The sequence below is a fragment of the Sander vitreus genome, chromosome 16 (genome assembly GCF_031162955.1).
Source record: "Sander vitreus isolate 19-12246 chromosome 16, sanVit1, whole genome shotgun sequence".
Lineage (NCBI taxonomy): Eukaryota > Metazoa > Chordata > Actinopteri > Perciformes > Percidae > Sander > Sander vitreus.
In genome coordinates, this window is record NC_135870.1 from 449,456 (window position 1) to 471,217 (window position 21,762).

At 43.3% G+C, this 21,762-nt stretch overlaps 1 pseudogene across 1 annotated transcript; it reads right to left on the reverse strand.

The window, feature by feature from the left end:
* Window positions 1–9,395: 9,395 nt before the first annotated feature.
* LOC144531402 (deoxyribonuclease-2-beta-like) lies at window positions 9,396–17,802 on the reverse strand (annotated as a pseudogene). The gene is made up of 10 exons (XR_013503214.1): window positions 17,718–17,802; window positions 17,305–17,399; window positions 16,971–17,077; window positions 13,877–14,048; window positions 12,545–12,623; window positions 12,014–12,175; window positions 11,718–11,925; window positions 11,327–11,362; window positions 9,786–9,837; window positions 9,396–9,537 (listed from the first exon to the last, which is right to left on the reverse strand). The product of XR_013503214.1 is annotated as a deoxyribonuclease-2-beta-like (transcript).
* Between the last annotated feature and the right edge of the window lie 3,960 nt (window positions 17,803–21,762).

Genomic DNA, 21,762 nt, shown 5'->3' on the forward strand with positions numbered 1-21,762 from the left:
GCCGCGTCCTCAGAGTCCTCAGCATCTTTTTATCCTCCATCTGGGGGGCGGTTTCTAAAAACCTGCAGGTGAAACCTCTCCATACATGGTCAAAAAGAACACCTGAGCATGAAACTGTCAGCAGGTTACACGTTGCGATGCACTTCTGCAGAGCTGTATGCAAAACTTTCCTAACTGGTTACTCCCATTGGGTGATGGGTTTTACTCCAGGCATCATTAGAGTACAATAAGGCTGATGTACTTGTAGTATATTACTGAACAGTAACTGTATGTAGTCCTAGTAGTATTAGTAGCAGTAGTAGTGTATGTTGTACTGTGTGTGTCTCAAACTACAAGGCAGCAGGTGGATGTAAAATGATCCACTATGATCACAGTTTTGACATTTGAAGTTCTATTTGGTCCTCACTTTTCAAATCCCTTTCCTGTTTAAAGCCGTGTTTAATCTCCTCTGGTGTGTGTGTTTGTTTGAGGGATTGGTTTTAGTTGTAAATGTTAAATGTCTCTCTAAAGGCCCAGACCAGAGTATGATGAGTGAGACAGGTGGAGGAGGAGGTCAGAGGGCCCAGCTGGGTCTGCTTTCTCACAAACTGTTTGGACTCAAGAAGAGAGAGACAGGTAGAGAGACATTTGGTCCAAACTTTAACTGAGAAACAGGGAAGACAGCAGAGATCAGACTCGTTAACTTGTTGACACTGAACTTGGCCTTCAGGTGGATTTGGACTCAGAGAAACCCAGATTCTGTAACTGGTGTTCAAACTGTGGGGTGGTCCACCTGGGGGCCATAGAGGCCTGGCGTGGGTGAGGTCACCTGACCAGACGGAGGAGTAGATAGTTAACCTGCCGTCATTTGCATCTTACAATACTTTCTACAAAGGTGGAAAGAGAGACACTTGCTGTCATTTGCATTAACAGTTCTCCATTCAAAGGTGACCAGACGGGAGGAGCAGATAGTTTGGGAAAATATTAACTTGCTGTCATTTGCATTAACAGTTCTCCATTCAAAGGTGACCAGACGGGAGGAGCAGATAGTTTGGGAAAATATTAACTTGCTGTCATTTGCATCTTGCACGTGGAGTACACTACAGTCCTCCATGCAAAGGTGGAAAGAAAGACACAGTTCATGTTCTCCTTAATCTTATTTCATTAGACAAATGTTTCAAACAGTCAGCGTGTGCTCTGAGATTAGGAGCTATTGTCCGTATGTGCTGGTAGGCCTTCCTCTTCTTCTTCTTCAGACTAGAACACTTGTCATCTTTTAACTTGCTGTCATTTGCATCTTTTACGTGAAGTACACTACAGTCCTCCATGCAAAGGTAGAAAGATAAAACTTGCTTCCATTTGCATGTTACAATACTTTCTACAAAGGTAGAAAGACAGTTCACGTTCTCCATAATCTTATTTTAATAGAGAAATATTTCAGTCAGCGTGTGCTCAGAGATTAGTTCCTCCTCATCTTCTTCAGACTAGAACACTTGTAGCTGTATATGCTTCTGAGTACCGTCACATTTTCATAATTTTGGCATCAACTTGGTACTGAAGAAGTGGTTCTTGTGACAGTGTTTTACAGGCTGAAGATGTGTCAACATGTACTGTACAGTAACAAACTGTAACCTTCTACAGTCCATGTAGCCTATTAACCAGTTATACAAGGTCTCAGAGTTTACACAGTGTACAAATACTCTGATACAACTATACGTCTTGCATTAAAAATCTGAAGTAAATGTTACTGCAACAAACAAAAAATACTAAATTTAACAACAGTAAACATCCATTTCAAAATAAAATACTACTACTGATGCATTAATGCTTTCATAACTTAAATGTTGCAGCTTGTAAAGGTGAAGCTCATTTTAATTTTAAGCTCAAACTCTGTCATCATAGATGTAACCCTCCAAGTTCTCTCTCCTATCAGCTGTCTAAAGGCCTAATGAACCAGGAAATAGATGTATTAGTTGTATTAATGGACGTTTGCTAAGGAGTTCAGATTAAAGCTTATATCGTGCCCAAAAAACAAGCCAGACCCTGCCCGAGCCCGTGCACGTTGTGTCCGAGCCCGGCCCAGCCCGACACATTAACTGGAATTACGAGCCCGATTTAAACCCGACAATGTTTTAATACGTGGGCCGTTATACCTAACCTTCTCAACTACAATTCTGAGTTGTTTGAACTACAGAAATCTGTTTAGAAGAGGTATGCTTGGAGAAGTAACAGAAGAGGACGTTGAAGGCTGAATATCATCTTTTCTGCCATGGCGAGCCCGCTTCATGTTCATGTTCATCGTCCCCGTGTTTTAGCTGCCATGGCGAGCAGCGTGCTGCACTTAATGCAGTCGACAAAGACAACACATATATCGTCACTGTCCACGACTTGTTAAAAATGGTTCCATACCTCCGACCTTCCTCCAGACTTGATCAACGTTAATTCTAATTTACATCTTCAAGCTCCATGTTGCACTTAAGTGACACCATACAGCCCAGCAGGCCCGGTGTGATGCTGCACCACACGGCCCAGCAGGCCCGGTGTGATGCTGCACCACACGGCCCAGCGGGCCCGGTGTGATGCTCCACCATACGGCCCACCCAGCAGGCCTGGTGTGATGCTCCACCACACGGCCCAGTGGGCCCGGTGTGATGCTGCACCATACGGCCCAGCGGGCCCGGTGTGATGCTCCACCATACGGCCCACCCAGCAGGCCCGGTGTGATGCTGCACCATACGGCCCAGCGGGCCCGGTGTGATGCTGCACCATACGGCCCAGCGGGCCCGGTGTGATGCTCCACCATACGGCCCAGCTGGCCCGGTGTGATGCTCCACCATACGGCCCACCCAGCAGGCCCGGTGTGATGCTCCACCATACGGCCCAGCGGGCCCGGTGTGATGCATGCGAGTGGTTGAGATGTTGCGCATGATTATGGCATAGCTTTCTCCCCACTCAATTAGGCTAATTGAGTAATGATTAAAAAAACACAAATGCTTGACCAAGGGCTCGGCCCGGTTCGGGCTCGGGCAGAGAATCTAAACTCTAGTTCAGATTAGCTGTGAGACTCGACGTTATTGTCGGCTAAAGTTGCATAAAACATGTAAAACATACAGATGAGTGATGGAGCAGTGGATATGACACATGCCTTTGGTGTGGGAGACCTGGGTTTGATTCCCACTGTGATACATCAACCAATGTGTCCCTGAGCAAGGCACTTAACCCCTGGTTGCTCCAGAGGCGTGCTGCCTCTGACATATGTAGCAGTTGTAAGTTGCTTTGGATAAAAGCGTCAGCTAAATGACATGTAATGATCCGTTTGCAGGGTGGAAGCTTAAAAAAGTCCCTGTTGTACTAGAACCAATGTTATTTAAAGATTCAACTATCATTCATAAACTCCTTTAATGCTAACGGTCTAGTAAATTTAGGTTCACAATAAATGTTGGCTTGTGCGCCAAATCAAAAAGACAGGAAAGTGTTTTTCTTGATTTGCTAAATTCTATGATGGCTTTATGTCGAGAACAATGCCACAAAAGTGTCCAAAAAAGTGTCAAAAGTGTAAAAAAAAAAAGGAACAAGAATGATGAAAAAAGCGCAAAAAACAGTGACCGCCCACTTTCTGAACGGCTCTGGTTCCAGAAGTCATTTCCTCCGTTCAGTATCTCCGTTGATGTTTCATTAAATGCTGATATGAAGAGCTTTAACCCTGGAACCATGGCAACCAGCTACGAGAGGAACCAGGACCAGAAACCATTTGATTCTGCACCAAAATACATTTTGAAAACTGAAGAAAACGTCAAAGAAACAAGACTGTGTATAGAAACTATCAGAGACTTCAGTTCCCGGGTTCAGGAAACCAATCAGATGTCGCTGTTACGCTTAGGATTGTGGGTAATGTTTTTCGCCATAAGATTTCAAAACCAGTTGATTTCCAACCCGGTCTCACGCCAGTTCGTGAAATAGTGACATTATTTAGATTTATTGATTTGTGTACAGGTCACGATTTTCGAACGTGACCATTTCATGAACTGCCATGACACTGCTCTGGGGGACGCCGCAACGGGGGAACGTAAACGCCACAACGGGGGAATGAGACGCCACAACGGGGGAATGAGACGCCGCAACGGGGGAACGTAAACGCCACAACGGGGGAATGAGACGCCGCAACGGGGGGAACTGAGACGCCGCAACGGGGGAACGTAAACGCCACAACGGGGGAATGAGACGCCGCAACGGGGAACGTGAACGCCGCAACGGGGGAATGTAAACGCCACAACGGGGGAATGAGACGCCGCAACGGGGGAACGTAAACGCCACAACGGGGGAACGTAAACGCCACAACGGGGGAATGTAAACGCCGCAACGGGGGAATGAGACGCCGCAACGGGGGAATGAGACGCCGCAACGGGGGAATGTAAACGCCGCAACGGGGGAACGTAAACGCCGCAACGGAGGAATGTAAACGCCGCAACGGGGGAACGTAAACGCCGCAACGGGGGGAATGAGACGCCGCAACGGGGGAACGAGACGCCGCAACGGGGGAACGTGAAACGCCACAACGGGGGAATGAGACGCCGCAACGGGGGAACGTGAAACGCCACAACGGGGGAATGAGACGCCGCAACGGGGGAATGAGACGCCCAACGGGGGAATGAGACGCCGCAACGGGGGAACGTGAAACGCCACAACGGGGGAACGTGAAACGCCGCAACGGGGGAATGAGACGCCACAACGGGGGAATGAGACGCCGCAACGGGGGAACGTGAAACGCCACAACGGGGGGAATGAGACGCCGCAACGGGGGAACGTAAACGCCACCATGGGGGAACGTAAACGCCACAACGGGGGAATGAGACGCCGCAACGGGGAACGTGAACGCCACAACGGGGGAACGTAAACGCCACAACGGGGGGAATGAGACGCCGCAAAGGGGGGAATGAGACGCCGCAACGGGGGAATGAGACGCCGCAACGGGGGAACTGAGACGCCACAACGGGGGAATGAGACGCCACAACGAGGGAACTGAGACGCCACAACGGGGGAATGAGACGCCGCAACGGGGGAACGTAAACGCCACAACGGGGGAATGAGACGCCGCAACGGGGGAACGTAAACGCCGCAACGGGGGAATGAGACGCGAACGGGGAACGTAAACGCCACAACGGGGGAATGAGACGCCGCAACGGGGGAACTGAGACGCCACAACGGGGGAACGTAAACGCCACAACAGGGGAACGTAAACGCCACAACGGGGGAATGAGACGCCGCAACGGGGGAACTGAGACGCCGCAACGGGGGAATGAGACGCCGCAACGGGGGAATGAGACGCTGCAACGGGGGGAATGAGACGCCGCAACGGGGGAATGAGACGCCGCAACGGGGGGAACGTAAACGCCACAACGGGGGGAATGAGACGCGCAACGGGGGAATGAGACGCCGCAACGGGGGGAACGTAAACGCCACAACGGGGGGAATGAGACGCGCAACGGGGGAACGTAAACGCCACAACGGGGGAACGTAAACGCCACAACAACAGGACGGTTGAGGTTAGGAAAAAAAGATACTGGGAAAGGAACTGTCACACACCGGACGCCATTCCCGGTCTCCTGGTGAAAGTCCTGTATTGTTTGACCCATCCTCCCCCCCGACCAACCTCCCTACGCTGATGTTCTGCGAGAGAGAGAGACAGACAGAGAGAGAGAGAGAGAGAGACAGAGAGAGACAGACAGAGAGAGAGAGACAGAGAGAGAAAGAGAGACAGAGAGAGAGAATATTGGTAGTGCTCCCGTGGGTGCTGTGCTGTGGCTTATCACGGTCGACTGTGCCGTTCATCATCAGACTAACTCCAGCTCCCCGTCTTTCCAGACAAAATTGTCAGCTTTTGTCGTTGTCGTTGGTTTGGTTTGGCTCTACTAAGGAGAGAAGTAGAAGAAGGTTCTACGAAGGCGGCCTTGGTGCTGTTGGGTGGCAGTGCCACCTGCTGTGCATACGACATTGAATGAAACATGGAGGATCAGACCTGTTCTTCTTCATCACTCAATCAATATTTATCACTCAATCATGTTAAAATGATTATCTTTGGATTGTGGACAAAACCAGAGCTTTTCTTGGGTTCTTAAATGATTTTTATTTAACAACAGTAATACAGCCACTGATGAGCCAACATAGCAGGAGGGGGGTCAGAGCTGGTTTCTGATGTCTTTTACAGGCCTTTCTTTCTAGACTTATTCAGTTAAAGGGCTCTCAGCTTGGTAGTGTGACTTTTACTTTTTTAGTCACTCAGAATTTGTGTTTTGAAGAATCTAAACTATGAGTTGGTGTCCGTTGAGCGTTTGTAAGACCCGGTCTCTGTTGAACTCTTCCAGAACCAAGCCTCCGTTGGTTTTGGACTTTTAAGACCGAAAGCTGTTTCCCCAACAGGCACCGAGTCCTAGTTCACAGCCAACTGTTCACCAATTCCTCGCAAAGCATAATAGCACTTTTACAGCTTTATCAAAGATTGTTATAATTAGCTCATTCAAACTTCTTTTAAGGGAATTGTGGAGTCATTGTGTAATGGATAATGGAGTACAAGTCGAGGCCTCCCCGCCTCTCTCTCTTGCTATTACACATGTTCATACATCATAAAGTAAGCAAAAAGGTCTCTAAAGCAGAAGACAATCACACTTGCTGCACTCTTGGTTATCATCAGGGCCAGACGGAATCTGCAGACGCAGAATTTCTGCAGATTTTCTGCAGAATTTCTGCAGAATTTCTGCAGATTAAGCAGAAATACAGTCAGCTAAATTCGGCAGATTTTCTTGTTGGATCACTGCCGAAAAGTAGAAAAAGAGTCTGCAGATTGCGTTATGGTTGGTGGTGATGGTGGTTATGATGTACTTTGTGTTATAAAGGTATCACTCATGTTTAACAGCTGTTACTGGAGACAGGTGAAGGGTCAGACAACCGACCACATGGCCCGTTTGCTTCAGATACATATGAACAGAGACGAGGGTGACTATAGTATCATCTCTCAGTACATGGTGCATGGAGAATGGGAGCAATGTTCTACACTTTTTAAAATATATATATAGAAGAATCACAAAGCCATAAAATACTTCATAAATGTAACACTTTAAGAGTGTAATATACTAAAGAAAGATTGGTTAATTATTCAGGATGATGTAATCATTCAGCAAACACACTTTAAGAGTGTGTACTATGAAAGTAATATTGGTTATTCAATTCAAGCAACATTATGATTAAAGCGAAAACTTCACAGCGTAAAACACAAGCCGTTCTCCCTCCCATCTGGTAAAATACGGACGCTTGGTCAGGTGCCTCGCTGAGAGACGCTGCCTAAGGGTCTGTATTTAACCAGTTAGGAAACGAGAGTGTAATGTGTGTACCATGTCTGGCAAACTACTTTCAGGATACCCACAATGCACTGTTGGCACACTTATGTTTATGTTTCTTATTATTAACATTATTGGCTTGATAATAGTTACCATTATTTCTTTTTATTACCAATTGAATCTAAGCCCTACGGCCTAATGGGGGACATCGTCCTCAGAGCATCTTCACGTGGACGCTCTGTCCCCCTCTGCTGTTACAACTCAGAATACACACAAGCTCTCTCAACGTGTGTGTGTGTGTGTGTGTGTGTGTGTGTGTGTGTGTGTGTGTGTGTGTGTGGTGTGTGTGTGTGTGTGGGGTGTGTGTGTGTGTGTGTATATGTATGGTATGGGTGTATGTGTGGTGTGTGTGGTATGTGTGTGTGGTATGTGTGTGTGGTATGTGTGTGTGTGTGTGTGGTATGTGTGTGTGTGTGGTATGTGTGTGTGTGTGTGGTATGTGTGTGTGTGTGTGTGTGTGGTATGTGTGTGCGTGGTATATGTGTGTGGGTGTATGTGTGTGTGTGTGTGGTGTGTGTGGTGTATGTGTGTGTGTGTATGTGTGTGTGGTGTGTGTGGTGTATGTGTGTGTGTGTGTGTGTGTGTGTGCGTGGTATGTGTGTGTGTGTGTGGTATGTGTGTGGTATATGTGTGTGTGTGTGTGTGTGGTATGTGTGTATGTGTGTGTGTGTGTGGTGTGTGTGGTATGTATGTGTGTGTGTGTATATGTGTGTGTGGTATGTGTGTGTGTGTGTGTGTGTGTGTGTGTGTGTGTGTGTGTGTGTGTGTGTGCGTAGTATCTCTACGTACCTACGGGTCGGTTTAATGCAGAAGCATAAATCCACCTTTAAAATAGCTAACGTTTCAACAACAGAAATGTAACGTTACATAAACTAGGACAAAGGGTTATGATTAGGTGATAATATACGACATTAACCTACAGCTAAAGACACGTCAGCTACAACATGGGGAAATATAAGGTGACTATATTATTGTTGGGCAGATGAACTGTAACGTTATAACAAACATAATGATAGCTACACTGGCTAACTGTTGTAAATGAGAAGCTGTAAATCAGAAGGTTATCTAACGAGTCTGCTGCCAGCAGGACAGTAACGTGTCTCAGCTCCTGGAAAACAGAAGCCAGAGGAGTATTAATCAAAATTATTTAAGATATCTTATGAGTGGACTCTATCCCGGAGAACACAAAACTGCCGCTCGCTCCTACCCATCCTATAAGTTACCTGACAAAACGACGCACCATGACAACTGCTATTTTACGGAGGACTTTCCATCTACTGAGGGCGAGCTTAACAGTAACAATTGGTAGCGATCATCATTTTTTAGAAGTTATTTAGTTCTCACAGATACGAAGTGAGGGGATTACAGTATTCATATAACAAAGCATTAGACAGCCAATTGGTGAAGATACACCAGAATACCAGACATTTATTTTAATTTGAAAATGGGATGGTGACGGCGCGGTGGATATGACACATGCCTTTGGTGTGGGAGATCTGGGTTTGATTCCCACTCACATCAACCAATGTGTCCCTGAGCAAGGCACTTAACCCCTGGTTGCTCCAGAGGCGTGCTGCCTCTGACATATGTAGCAGTTGTAAGTTGCTTTGGATAAAAGCGTCAGCTAAATGACATGTAATGTAATGTAAACAATGATAAACCGAAGCGCACACAGACCCAAACACCGGAAAACAACAGGACTTAAAACAACGTACATGACAAGGAGAGGCGTGTTTATCCGATCATTAATATATCTGAATATTAATCATCATCAGAGTCAGATTCACGGAGATGCTTACGGGAAGAGGCCCCGTTATGATTTGGACTAAGGACACTCCTTAGTTTTCAGCAATAACACCTTTAAATAGTTCACTTGCCTGTTGATTTACAAAGCACAGTCCGCCCCCCGGCCTTTTGTATTGGCTGACTGCTCTGTTTACATCAGCGATACAGATCAAATGATTATTATTAACTTTAGCTACACACCACTTGGAATGATCATTACCAGGCCCCCACTGGGTCAGCCCGTTACCCAGTTTCGTTTTTACCAATGTAATTTTGAACACTTGAGGTCCTCCGCTGTAGCAACCTTCATTTTTTCCGCACCAGGTCTGGACGCTCACATCAGTCCTGTATGTCTCTGCAATAGTGAGGTAAAGATCTCCAACTGCAAGAACAACAACACACGAGTCATGTTACAGAAACTGATCACATCCTGACAGTTCAAAGCTGACTGATGTTACACAAAATACTCCTTCTACATCCTTTACTCAGCAAGTCAATACATACGTTCCTATTGGACTCAAAAGTTTATCTTTGCATTGATTGGTTATTACTCATTCTGCACATTAGTGTTCAGTTTAAGTAATAAGACTTAACTAAGACTTTTTGTGACTGAGAATAATAGTTTTTTACCGTATTCTCCTTTGGGTTCTTTTGTTGTTTTTGGTTTTTTTTGTAGGAGGTTCTGAAAAAAACAAACACAAACAGAAGCATTAGTTTGTTACCTTTTATATTTAAGGCAGGTGTTCATTGGTATTTTGTTACAATGTTCAGTCCCTCCAGGATTTCGCGATGTCGCGATCGCGCCAATTCACGCAAATTCAACCAATCGCCCGCAAATTTGGTGCGACTTGCAATTTTGAAGTTTCCCGCGACTTCAACCAATCCCAGCAGTCCCACGTGCACTCTGAGAGCCAAATGACCAAGCGGGAGTGAGAACGGGTTGATCATTTCCTTGTTTATGATATGAAGACGAGACGTGTGTGTGACTCGAACATCTCACATTACCAACAAAACGTCCAGCCAAAGACCTGTAGACATTTTAACATCGATGTACGCTGGAACGATTTTTCACTCTGAAGTTGCTGCTGTTTCAATCCTAAACACACACACACACACACACACACACACACACACACGCACACACACACACACACACACACACACACACACACACACACACACACACACACACACACACACACACAGAAACAGCACACACACACACAGAAACAGCACACACACACACACACACACACACACACACACACACACACACAGAAACAGCACACACACACACACACACACACACACACAAACAGCACGCACGCACGCACACACACACACACACACAGAAACAGCACACACACACACACACACACACACACACACACACAGAAACAGCACACACACACACACACACACACACACACACACACACACACACACACAACACACACACACACACACACACACACACACACACACACACACACACACACACACACACACACAGAAACAGCACACACACACACACACAGAAACAACACACACGGTGGATGCAGGAAAAACCGGAGATGAGACGACACGATGACCTAAACTGAAGACAGCTGTGCTCGTTATTGTAAGTGCAACGATGCGTTAAAGCCCAATAAGTCCTTTATCAAACCGTATGAATGTGTCCCAGGCCAGGTTAGGAAATGAACTAACAATGTAAAGATCAACAAGCTACTGACACGTATGTTCAGATTTGATTCATTCACATACATTATAATATTTGTCTTAAATCCACCAGCCATTATCATATTATACCAACATTTGCAGCATCCTGAGCCTTTTTGGTTACTAGGAAATCTCAGCCCAGAGTAATGTTATTCTCCCCAAAACAAGTTTCCTTTTTATTTTTAAAGAACTGCAACTTAATTGCAACAAACATACAAAAGACATCGCAACTTTTATCACAATTTCTTTACAAAAGCTCCCGCGAAATCAGGCATTTTGGGCCGCAACAATCTCAAAAAAAGGCCGCAAAATCATGGAGGGACTGAATATTTTTCCTCTGGGTCTGTGTTTTAATCTTTTTTTTTAATTTTAGGTTCTGATAAACAAACGGTAGGATTGTCAGTTTGTGTAATCATGTGAGGCAGGTGTTCATAGGTACTGCATTTAGTTACCATCGTCACATTCATCGTCTTCAGCTTCGTCTCCATCTGCATCGGGAAAAAACAAACCGTAGAATAATGAGTTTGTGTAATCTTCTTCACATCTGAGGCAGGGGTTCATTGGTATTTTGTTAACAGCCCATAATGTCATAGTTTAGACAACATTTCTTTTCATTTTGATAAGAACCCTATTGAAGCATGAAGTCAGTGATCTTCAGCAGCTACACACATTTAAACATAACCAGTTCTAACCAGTCCCAGGCTGTAATCAATCATTAAGATAAGCTTCTCTCAACCAGTTCACATAACATTTGATTTCCACAGTAAAAATCTCTCTTTTCTTTGTAACTTTGTCTTTCCTAAGTTAGGTAATGTGATCCAAACCATCATGCAGATATCTCACCTTTATACTGTTTTTTAGCAAAGCTACGAAACAATGTTCCTGCTGCTGATGTTCCTCCTGCTGATGTCAGGTCCTGGATTTTGACTTTATTATCTCTTGGGGCCCTGATGTTATTTTCAGTCCTCCTAAGTTTCTGAAGGCTCTTCATGGAAGTTGTTTGGAATATGATCGTCAAATGTGAAAGCATTGATGTCCAGCAGATGTTCACCTTCAAATAGTACAACAAGACAACATTAAGATCATATTCAAATCAACCACTAAGACCATAAATATGAATATTTAACTGATAACATTACCTATCTTGTTGAACTGGTCGTACTTGAATGTTACACAGATAAACGTCTGAGCATTCTTTGCTCCGCTGGGTGGCCAGAACTTATTTTGATCTCTTAGGAAAGGGAACTGTGGTGTGCTGTGTAAGAGCCAGACTCCTGTAGTTTTATCCATCATCACAACTCCTGAAACATCAACAGATAACAGAGAACTATTGGCTGATGATTGTTTAAAGTCTTAATATGTGATTTCCTAATTTTTCAAACCAACAGATGATAGACTGACATCTGTCGCTTCTCTGATTTGTTTGATTTAGTTCACTTGAATGCGTCACTATGATCTGATATAAACACAGATCTCATTCAAATGATTCAAAGACAGAAGCTGAAGGAGTTGAACAAACAGGAGTCACAGATCATTGATAAGATAACAGATGTGATGTCATTACATACAAGAAGTATGACATCACACTGATCAGCCTCTGTCCTCTGTGATGAAAACCTGATGAGGTTCAGAGAGATGTTTCCTGTGAGAGTGATGCTTCCTCTACTCACCTTTACTGTGACCAAACGTATTATCAGCATGACATCCTGGAGGTTGGTCGTTGTAGGTGATGAATCCAAAGTTGTCTGTCTATAAATGATGCAGAATGAAGAGAAGAAACATAATTGGGGCTGGCAGCACGCGCGTTATCGCGATGCGATTAAGGGCCGAGCGTAACGCGTGCATTTTTTTAATCGCATGCCGCCATTTATTTTATTTTCCACCTCACTGGGCTTGGCGTGGGGCCTAACAGCTACTATTTTGACCCTTTGCAGCACCGTTACTTCTCATCAAGCTGCCACTTCCTCCTAACACATCCTGCTGCTGCAGGCTGCAGCATGATGGAGAAACAATAACTCTGAATGGAGCTTTTTATTTTCCTAAACTCCCTGACGGCTCGTAGACAAGTCTAAACCATATGCACGTTGTGTAAAGCTGAATTAACGGTAGTAACGAGACCGAATAAGAACGGAAATTTCAGTGCCTTATTTCGGTGCCTGACTTTACACTACACCTGACAGCAGCTAACGTTAGCCTACCGCTAGCTAGTAGCTGGATTAAACAGGGTTAAATGCTGACAGCTAACACTAAACGGTGTAAAGTGTGACTGTGTTTTACTGTAGAGGATTCAACACCGGGACGTAACAGTCGGCTCTGAAGCAGCTGCCGTTGTCGGAATTAAACAACACAGACGGTGCGTTCACTTAAAACGGGTAGCCTCGTGGTGCATTCAAAGTTATTGTAAAATACCCTTTTCCCATCTGGTGGTTGTTTTTGTCGTTCAACAACATTTTACTGGTGAGTGAATAAGTTATTGTTATAGTTATTACATTATTATTAAATCTTTAATTTTTACCATATGGCCTTAGCAATAAACAAGTTCTTCAATGTCGCCAACTGTTGTTTAGTACCCTTCTTTTTGTTCTTCTTTTTTTTTTTTACTTTATTAAAAAGTACTGGTTCAGGCACCGGCACCGTTTTAAAAGTATTGCTTTAGCACCAGTATCAGGGGGAAAAAACCCAACGATACCCAACCCTACTGGCAAGGATAGGGATTTTTAGTTTTTTAGTTAGGTACTTGGTTTTAATTATTAGGATGTATGTGACCAATCAAAAGAGAGAGAACAGCAAGGTGCCAAATCTACCTCTGCAGATTCATTATTCAATTACATATTTACTCACTTGTGTGTTGAACAGTTTCAAAAGAGCACATTGAGATATTTGAGGAAAGATAGTTGGTGCTTTATAATTAGTACAGACCATAATATCTATCCACCAGTTTGAGACATGGTTTCATTTTTATCAAAATATAAACAGAGCTGCAGTTAAGACATGATTCTCACCATTGATTTGGTAAAAAGGGGCTTCAGGGTGTTTGCCAGGACACCGTTAGGATTGTCGATGAGCTTATTGTTGTGATCTTTATAGGTCTTCTTCCCAGCTGGATCAATGTAAAGATATTCCAAACCCGTTGTGCCGAAGTTATTCAGTTTGGGTGCCTTGTAGATGATGTACCTGATGATGAGCAGCAAGGACAGAGACTCAGTAGCAGTAAACATATAAAACTAAGCCCTTATTATATGTGCATGTAGTCTGTACGCTCTGCGTCTGTATCTGAATATCTAAAGAAAAGTTGGTGTGAACTGATGAAGCTGTGGCTAAATATAAATAACTATTGTTTTAGTTTTGTTATATAGTTCTGATGTTATTCAGTCTGGGTGCCTTGTACATGATGTAACTGATGATGAGTAGAGAAGAGAAACATCAATGTGCAGAGAGGACAGAGACTCATGAGCAGAAAACATAAATCTTAACTCTTGATTCCTAAATCTCGTGACCAGACGGTCCCTGGCACTGAAAGTGAGACGTTTTTGTACGGATTATTTTTATGCTGCACAGCCACTTTTCTAGGGCACTTGGCATTATTGAAAGATGGCACACGGGTCAGACCTGGCAAAAATGTCAAAGTTGTGCAGTGATTAGGCTCGGCGTGGCCAGCAGGATCCCAGATGCACGCCATGGTTCGGATAGAGATCCTTTGATGTTGATACAATTTGGTGGGAACATTGTTCTCATCTTTCCAATGCACGAAAAATCCCCAAATGACTCGGCATTTAGCTCAACAAGATCATGGCTTGCCCTTGTGTTCTGAGGTTGTGAGTTTAAGCCCCAGGTGATGCATGGGCGTAAATCTGATCTAACAGTAGGGGGGGGGGGGACAATAAACTACAATAAAAATTTCTGAAGAGCAATTTTTGAAGGGGACACAAATAATACAGCCACAATTATACTGGTAGAGGACATGTGTACACAGAGGAAAGCCTTAATACTACCACTAGTGTAGCATGGAGACTGTACCATTATCCTTTTCAGTGTTTCTCTTGATTCAATGAAAAAGATGACTAAATTGACCAAAATATTCTTCTTTAAAACCATGTATTTATTTGAAGTTGTTTACAATCAAGCCACAAAAATACCTTAAAACATAATGACTTATTTTAAAAGTGTCTCCAAATAAAAGAAATACAATACTTTTGTACACTTGTTAAATTAGCTGATCATAATGTAAATTAGTGAGCCACTGGTGAAGATCATCTGCTCACCCTGACAGACACACACCTCCAAAAATATGAACTGAGCTCAACACACTTACCTGAGACTCTCCACCTGACTGTCCCTGGTCTACCTGAGACTCTCCACCTGACTGTCCCTGGTCTCCCTGAGACTCTCCACCTGACTGTCCCTGGTCTCCCTGAGACTCTCCACCTGTCTGTCCCTGGTCTCCCTGAGACTCTCCACCTGACTGTCCCTGGTCTCCCTGAGACTCTCCACCTGACTGTCCCTGGTCTCCCTGAGACTCTCCACCTGACTGTCCCTGGTCTCCCTGAGACTCTACACTCTTCAGCTCAGCGGCAGACCAGTTCTTGCGCGCACAAGCCATTGACAATAATAGATTTCATGGCGCAGCGCTGCCGTTTGAGCGTACAATGTGAATGGCCCTATAGTCCTGATGGTGGATGGAAATCTGCCTTTACAAGCAACCCTGGTGGTTGCCTCAGTCATAGTAAAGTGTAAAGTTATCTATGGTGTTTAACTTGGCAGTTAGCTCAACTAGATCATGCCTTGTCTTTGTGGTCTAAGGTTGTGAGTTTTAAGCCCCAGGTGATGCAGAACAAACATGCTAATGTGTACTCAGGGATTGTGCTGTGTGGATTCGAGACTAAGGGTTCAAGGTTTGATGATAAAGGTATTTCTTAATTGTCTTCTTCCTCCTTAGGTCCTGGCAAAGAACATGCGAGGTACCTATTATACTAGATTGTTATTGTGTTTCTGTTATTTCATTTTTGAGGGGTTTGGGATGCTCAAAAACTCAAGAAAATTGGCACACGTCAGCCCTGGCGGAAATTGTTAAGTTCTGCGGTGACTTGGCCGTGACCGACGTGCTCCATAGTGCCCCCCCCCGGACAAAGATCAACTTGTACCAGAGTGATGGGAAGAGAAGAGTATGGAGAAGGAAAGGAACTGCTCATGATCCAAAGCATACCACCTCATCAGTGAAGTATGGTGGTGGTAGTGTCATGGCGTGGGCATGTATGGCTGCCAATGGAACTGCTTCTCTTGTATTTATTGATGATGTGACTGCTGACAAAAGCAGCAGGATGAATTCTAAAGTGTTTCGGGCAATATTATCTGCTCATATTCAGCCAAATGCTTCAGAACTCATTGGACGGCGCTTCACAGTGCAGATGGACAATGACCCAAAGCATACTGCGAAAGCAACCAAAGAGTTTTTTAAGGGAAAGAAGTGGAATGTTACGCAATGGCCAAGTCAATCACCTGACCTGAATCCGATTGAGCATGCATTTCACTTGCTGAAGACAAAACTGAAGGGAAAAATGCCCCAAGAACAAGCAGGAACTGAAGACAGTTGCAGTAGAGGCCTGGCAGAGCATCACCAGGGATGAAACCCAGCGTCTGGTGATGTCTATGCCTTCCAGACTTCAGGCTGGAATTGAATGCAAAGGATTTGCAACCAAGTATTAAAAAGTGAAAGTTTGATTTATGATTGTTAATCTGTCCCATTACTTTTGGTCCCTTAAAAAGTGGGAGGCACATATACAAACTGTTGTAATTCCTACACCGTTCACCTGATTTGGATGTAAATACCCTCAAATTAAAGCTGAAAGTCTGCAGTTAAAGCACATCTTGTTCGTTTCATTTCAACTCCATTGTGGTGGTGTATAGAGCCAAAAAGATTAGAATTGTGTCGATGTCCCAATATTTATGGACCTGACTGTATGTATATATATATATATATAATCAACTTTTAACTCTGTTATCATTGCTATCATTGTTGTCGGCCTGGCTCAGGTTAAACTCTTTGTAAAACATGAACAAATACAGACAGAGAATGAATCTAGTTGGGTGTTGTCTCACCAGTCCACTGCTACACCGTTGTTGTCTCTGCAGGTCACTTGTCCGTCAGCGCTCCAGCAGAGCAGACTGGCTGTCTGGAAAATCAGGAAAATCCTCCACATGACTCCCTAAAACACAGAATTACAGCAACAGTTACACCGCCACATTCACTGGGCTTGAATCATCATCCTGTTTTTATGATCGTTATTACAAAAGGTTTTAAAGTAATTAATTAATGAGGAATTTGGCTTATAGGGGACAAAAGCTATGAACATTCATCGTAGGAGGACGTAGCCAGGCCACTATTAAACATGAAGACAGACTGATTCAGAACCATCCAACCTGTGATACAGACCTGTGTTTTTAAAGTCCTGGTCAACCCAGAAAGAGGTCCAGAGAAATGGACCTCAAGTTCCTGAAGCTTGGTGACGTGGTGACTACAGACACTGTCTGGAAGAAAGAAAATAATGAATTATATGAATGTAAGGTAGTATGTTCAGTTATTAGTTATGTGAAATATATTCATAAAATACATCTAAAAACTGAAAGATGAGTTTAAAAAAAAGGATTCATTATCACTTTGCTAAATCACTAAAAAACACAGATATGGTCATTTTTTAAAGATGACAAATCAGAAAAACATGTTCAGTTTTCTCTCTTGTTCCAGAATTATTGGATTCTGAGTAAAAACATCGACACAATCTAAGAAACAGTTCTTAATTTAAATTCAGCTCTTTAAAAATATTTCCAGTTTCAAAGTGTTCTTACCTGTGTTGTTGGTCTGTGATGTTGGTCTGTGATGCCGAGGAGGCAGAGAGCAGTTTATATATCTGCAGAGAGGGAGGAGGATGCTCTGCGGTCACATGTTTTGGAAATTACAGTAAGTAAACTCCCTTTACTTCTTGTTAAACTCACACCCATCTATGACATTATGTAACAACAAAATCAACAAGGGAGGTAACTTTTGGCACAATCCAGAAATTTGCATCTACTGTAGCACCTTTCAATAACAACGTCAATTTTATTTGTATAGCACCTTTCATTACAAGTAAACCCAAAGTGCTTTGCATTAAAACAGCATGAATATAAAAGAATACAATAAACACAAGACAATCAACACATTTAAAAAAAAACTTTAATAATTATAAACAAGCAATCAGAAGCATTAAAATGTAGTGAAGACGTGACTTCAGTTATGGTTTCATCTCATGGTGTTTATTTCATTTTAATTCTGCTTCAGATGGAAATACAGTCAATGTTCTTTACATAATGTTGGATAGTTTAATAGAATAGTGCAGCATACTGTATGTATAAACATACCATGTGAATGTACAAAGTCAACTAACCAATATGCAACCAGGAAAGAGTCTCTGAAATGTAATTCAGCAGAACACACGTCATGCATCTAAAGCAAAGTTGGGCGCTCCTCTGATTGTTTAACTTCACAGGAAGAGACTTAAAGAACACGTTGAACAGGAACAGTTGTTTGCACACTGAGGTCTGACTGTCCTCTTTTATAAAGATGAGCACACATGAAATATAATCTCTCTGTTTTGCACTAAAGAAACTCTTTCCTTCAGTGATGATAACCCTTCTTGTCTTTGACTCTGTGTAGATCAGGGGTCAGCAACCTAGCTCAACCAATCAACACTAGCAATAAGTGTGCCAGAGTTGTTTTAAATGTTCCAATCTGATGTCAAATGTTTATGAAAGATATAGATTTTCAGTGAATGAATTTGTTCTATTTGTTGACATCTTGAGCCGTGTGTTGCCAATGCGCGCATCAGTTTGAATGATGTTTTTATATATTTTATTTGCTCTTACGATGGCTTCCCACTGCCAGGGCTGCAACTGAAATAATAAGCTAAAGCAACGACAGTTTATGGAAAGAAGAAGTTTAATTATGGTCAGATCTAGTGTCTGACTGATGGGGAAATGATATTAATAAGCGTTATGATTTACACATTTACAGCGTCTGCTATTATTTTGCCAGCTTTCCTCCTGTTTTAGGAAGCAGTGACTGTATTGCGTTTTGCCTGTAAACCGTGTCTGTGTTCTTCATATTTATGTAGAATTACAGTTTGCTGTTCTTATGTAAAATATGCAGCTCTGGTAGATGTTTGTGATTGGTCGTGCTGTGCTAACCCCGCCTCTTTTATGTGAACGCTGATTGGGAAACCCTGATGGTTGACTGAACTAGTTGTTAACCAGCGTCGTGATACGGCTTATGCAGGATCACAGTTGTTAGGTTAGGTGAAGCCAGGTCACTGACCTAAATCCAGGACATGTTGATCCTGCTTCATGGTACAGGCCTCTGGTTAGGTTCACAGGCTCAGTTACCATATTAACTGACTCTGAGATTAAGTGACCTCTCTTTCTGAAACAGCTGGAGTTACTCCTCTCTCTCAGGTTTGATTAACCTCTCTTTCTGAAAAAGAAAACCCAGAGTTTCCACCATCTCAGGGTTAACAAACTCAGAGTTTTCACTAAACCTGCTTTCTGAAAACGGGCCACCAGAGGGCGATGAACACCTGTGATGTTACAGTCAACACAAACACGTTGAATGAGACCGAAAATAGCATCATTTCCACCATTGTAGTAGACTTATTTTAATCCTTCATCATCGTATATTTCCCCTGTCTTGTATTGTAGGCTATTTTTGTTCCTGTACTGAATAAAAACACTAAAACAGACATTCTTAAGTTAGTATTTATTGTAACTGGGACTCATCAGAATATTAATATTGAGCAGAGGTGGGCCGTCAGGGCCAGCAAGGCCTTCTGTGCTGGCCAAGAGATTGTTAGAATCAGACAATTGTGTATTTTGGGTAGGTTTGCTTATGAAACATTCTTCCAGATGTTTCATACCAGATGTTGTAACAGCGGTGATGTTGTGTATTGTTTAGGGTCCTCGCCACCACCAGACTAATCAGCATTGCAGATTGAACATGTAGCTGGACTTGAATGGCCTTCTTTTGACTGAAAGTACTGCCAAACAACACTTTTTCTGCTCACCAGTTCCATTTCCACTTCCTCTCAGCCTGCTGCATTGAAGCTCCACCTACGTAAACACCTTCCTGCACTCCTTAAACCTGCTTTCTATCTGAAGTCCAGCAGGGGGAGACTCCTTAAACCTGCTTTCTATCTGAATTCCTGCAGGGGGAGACTCCTTAAACCTGCTTTCTATCTGAATTCCTGCAGGGGGAGACTCCTTAAACCTGCTTTCTATCTGAAGTCCAGCAGGGGGAGACTCCTTAAACCTGCTTTCTATCTGAATTCCAGCAGGGGGAGACTCCTTAAACCTGCTTTCTATCTGAATTCCAGCAGGGGGAGACTCCTTAAACCTAGCCTGGATGCCAGCCGAACTTAGCCCCACCCACAACATTCGAGGTCGGGAAGTTCGGTCTGGACTTGATCCGTTGTGGCGCAGTTATGCTCTAACGAGAGCTGTTCGGATGTACCTCCAGGCTTCAGAACCTGTGAGTTGCTGATCCTCTGTTATTCCGGTCCCCACAAAGTCCAGAGTACTGTCCCTTGGAAGAAGCAGGGTTAACTCAGCCTTTAACAACTTGGCTAGCTAGGCCCCAGTGATGGCTGCTCAGAGCTCCAAGCTGTGTATAGAGTGTTGCCTTTGTGTTGCAGTCCTCATTAGAAATGTCAAATAGATGGTGCCAGAGATGTCTTCAGTGGGCAGATAGGCTACCGAGCCATAGGCCTGCTCAGATGCATAGCAGAAGATGTGAACATAGATATTGGCCTCCATTGTTGTCAAACCAAATGTTTACCTGTTATAGTGCTCAGGCTCTAATCTGAAAGTGTTTCCACCGGTGAATGTGGAAAGGCAACTGGCAAAATAATGTAGAGATCAATGTTTACAGTTTTGCGTTCAAAATTATAGATCATTAAAAGTGCTTTTCATAAGACAGAAATACACTACATTCTATTTTTGTTTTAGTGTCCTGTGTTTTTTTTATATCTTCTATTAATCCTTTATAAAAGCAGGTTGAATGATGTTGTTGAAAGCAGCCTTTGGGACTTTTGCTGGTATCTCATAGGTTATTCAGGTTACCATTAATACGCCATCTGCTGCTCACTGTACATACAAACATAAACCATTATATTGGCTTTTCATGAATAAATGGTTTAACAGTGTAAACCAAATGTGTTTGTAGAGTTAAAGCTAAAACATTTGACCTATGTTAGCTTTTCTTGCATCCAACATGTGTTAATATGTGCTGTTTTATTGTCTGTAAGAAGCAACTTAGTTTGATATCAGAGCGTGGTGGCTGCTCTTTGTTTTACTGCAGCTGGTGTTAAAGGTAGATAAAGTGTAGACCTACAGGTTAGGGTTGTTTATAGTTTCACTGTGTCTTTAGGAGCAACACATTTCAATCATTTGCGATGAGTTTAACGTTTGGATGTGAACTTATTAATCTACAGATGCGTTTTTGATTTGTTTTCCAAAACAGACTTGCCTAAGAAACAAGCTCCCTGTTGTGTGACGGACAGTAAATGTTTTTGGTAAGTGGAACTTAGTTACAAGTTAGATAACTGTAGTCTCTTATATTGCAGCTATATGTGTATATGTATTTGAACCCTTCACCTTCATAATGACTTTATAACCTGAGTATTTATTAACTGATTTGTGAAGAACTGTACGGTTGTTTGTTAAATGAGAGTATCAGACATGTAGTTGGATCATATAAAGGAGCAGAGGGTGACTATTATTGCCACTGTTCATCACGTACCGTTGTTGAATCAGTCCAGAGTACCGTCCCTCGGGAGAGGCAGAGTTAGCTCAGCCTTTAACAACT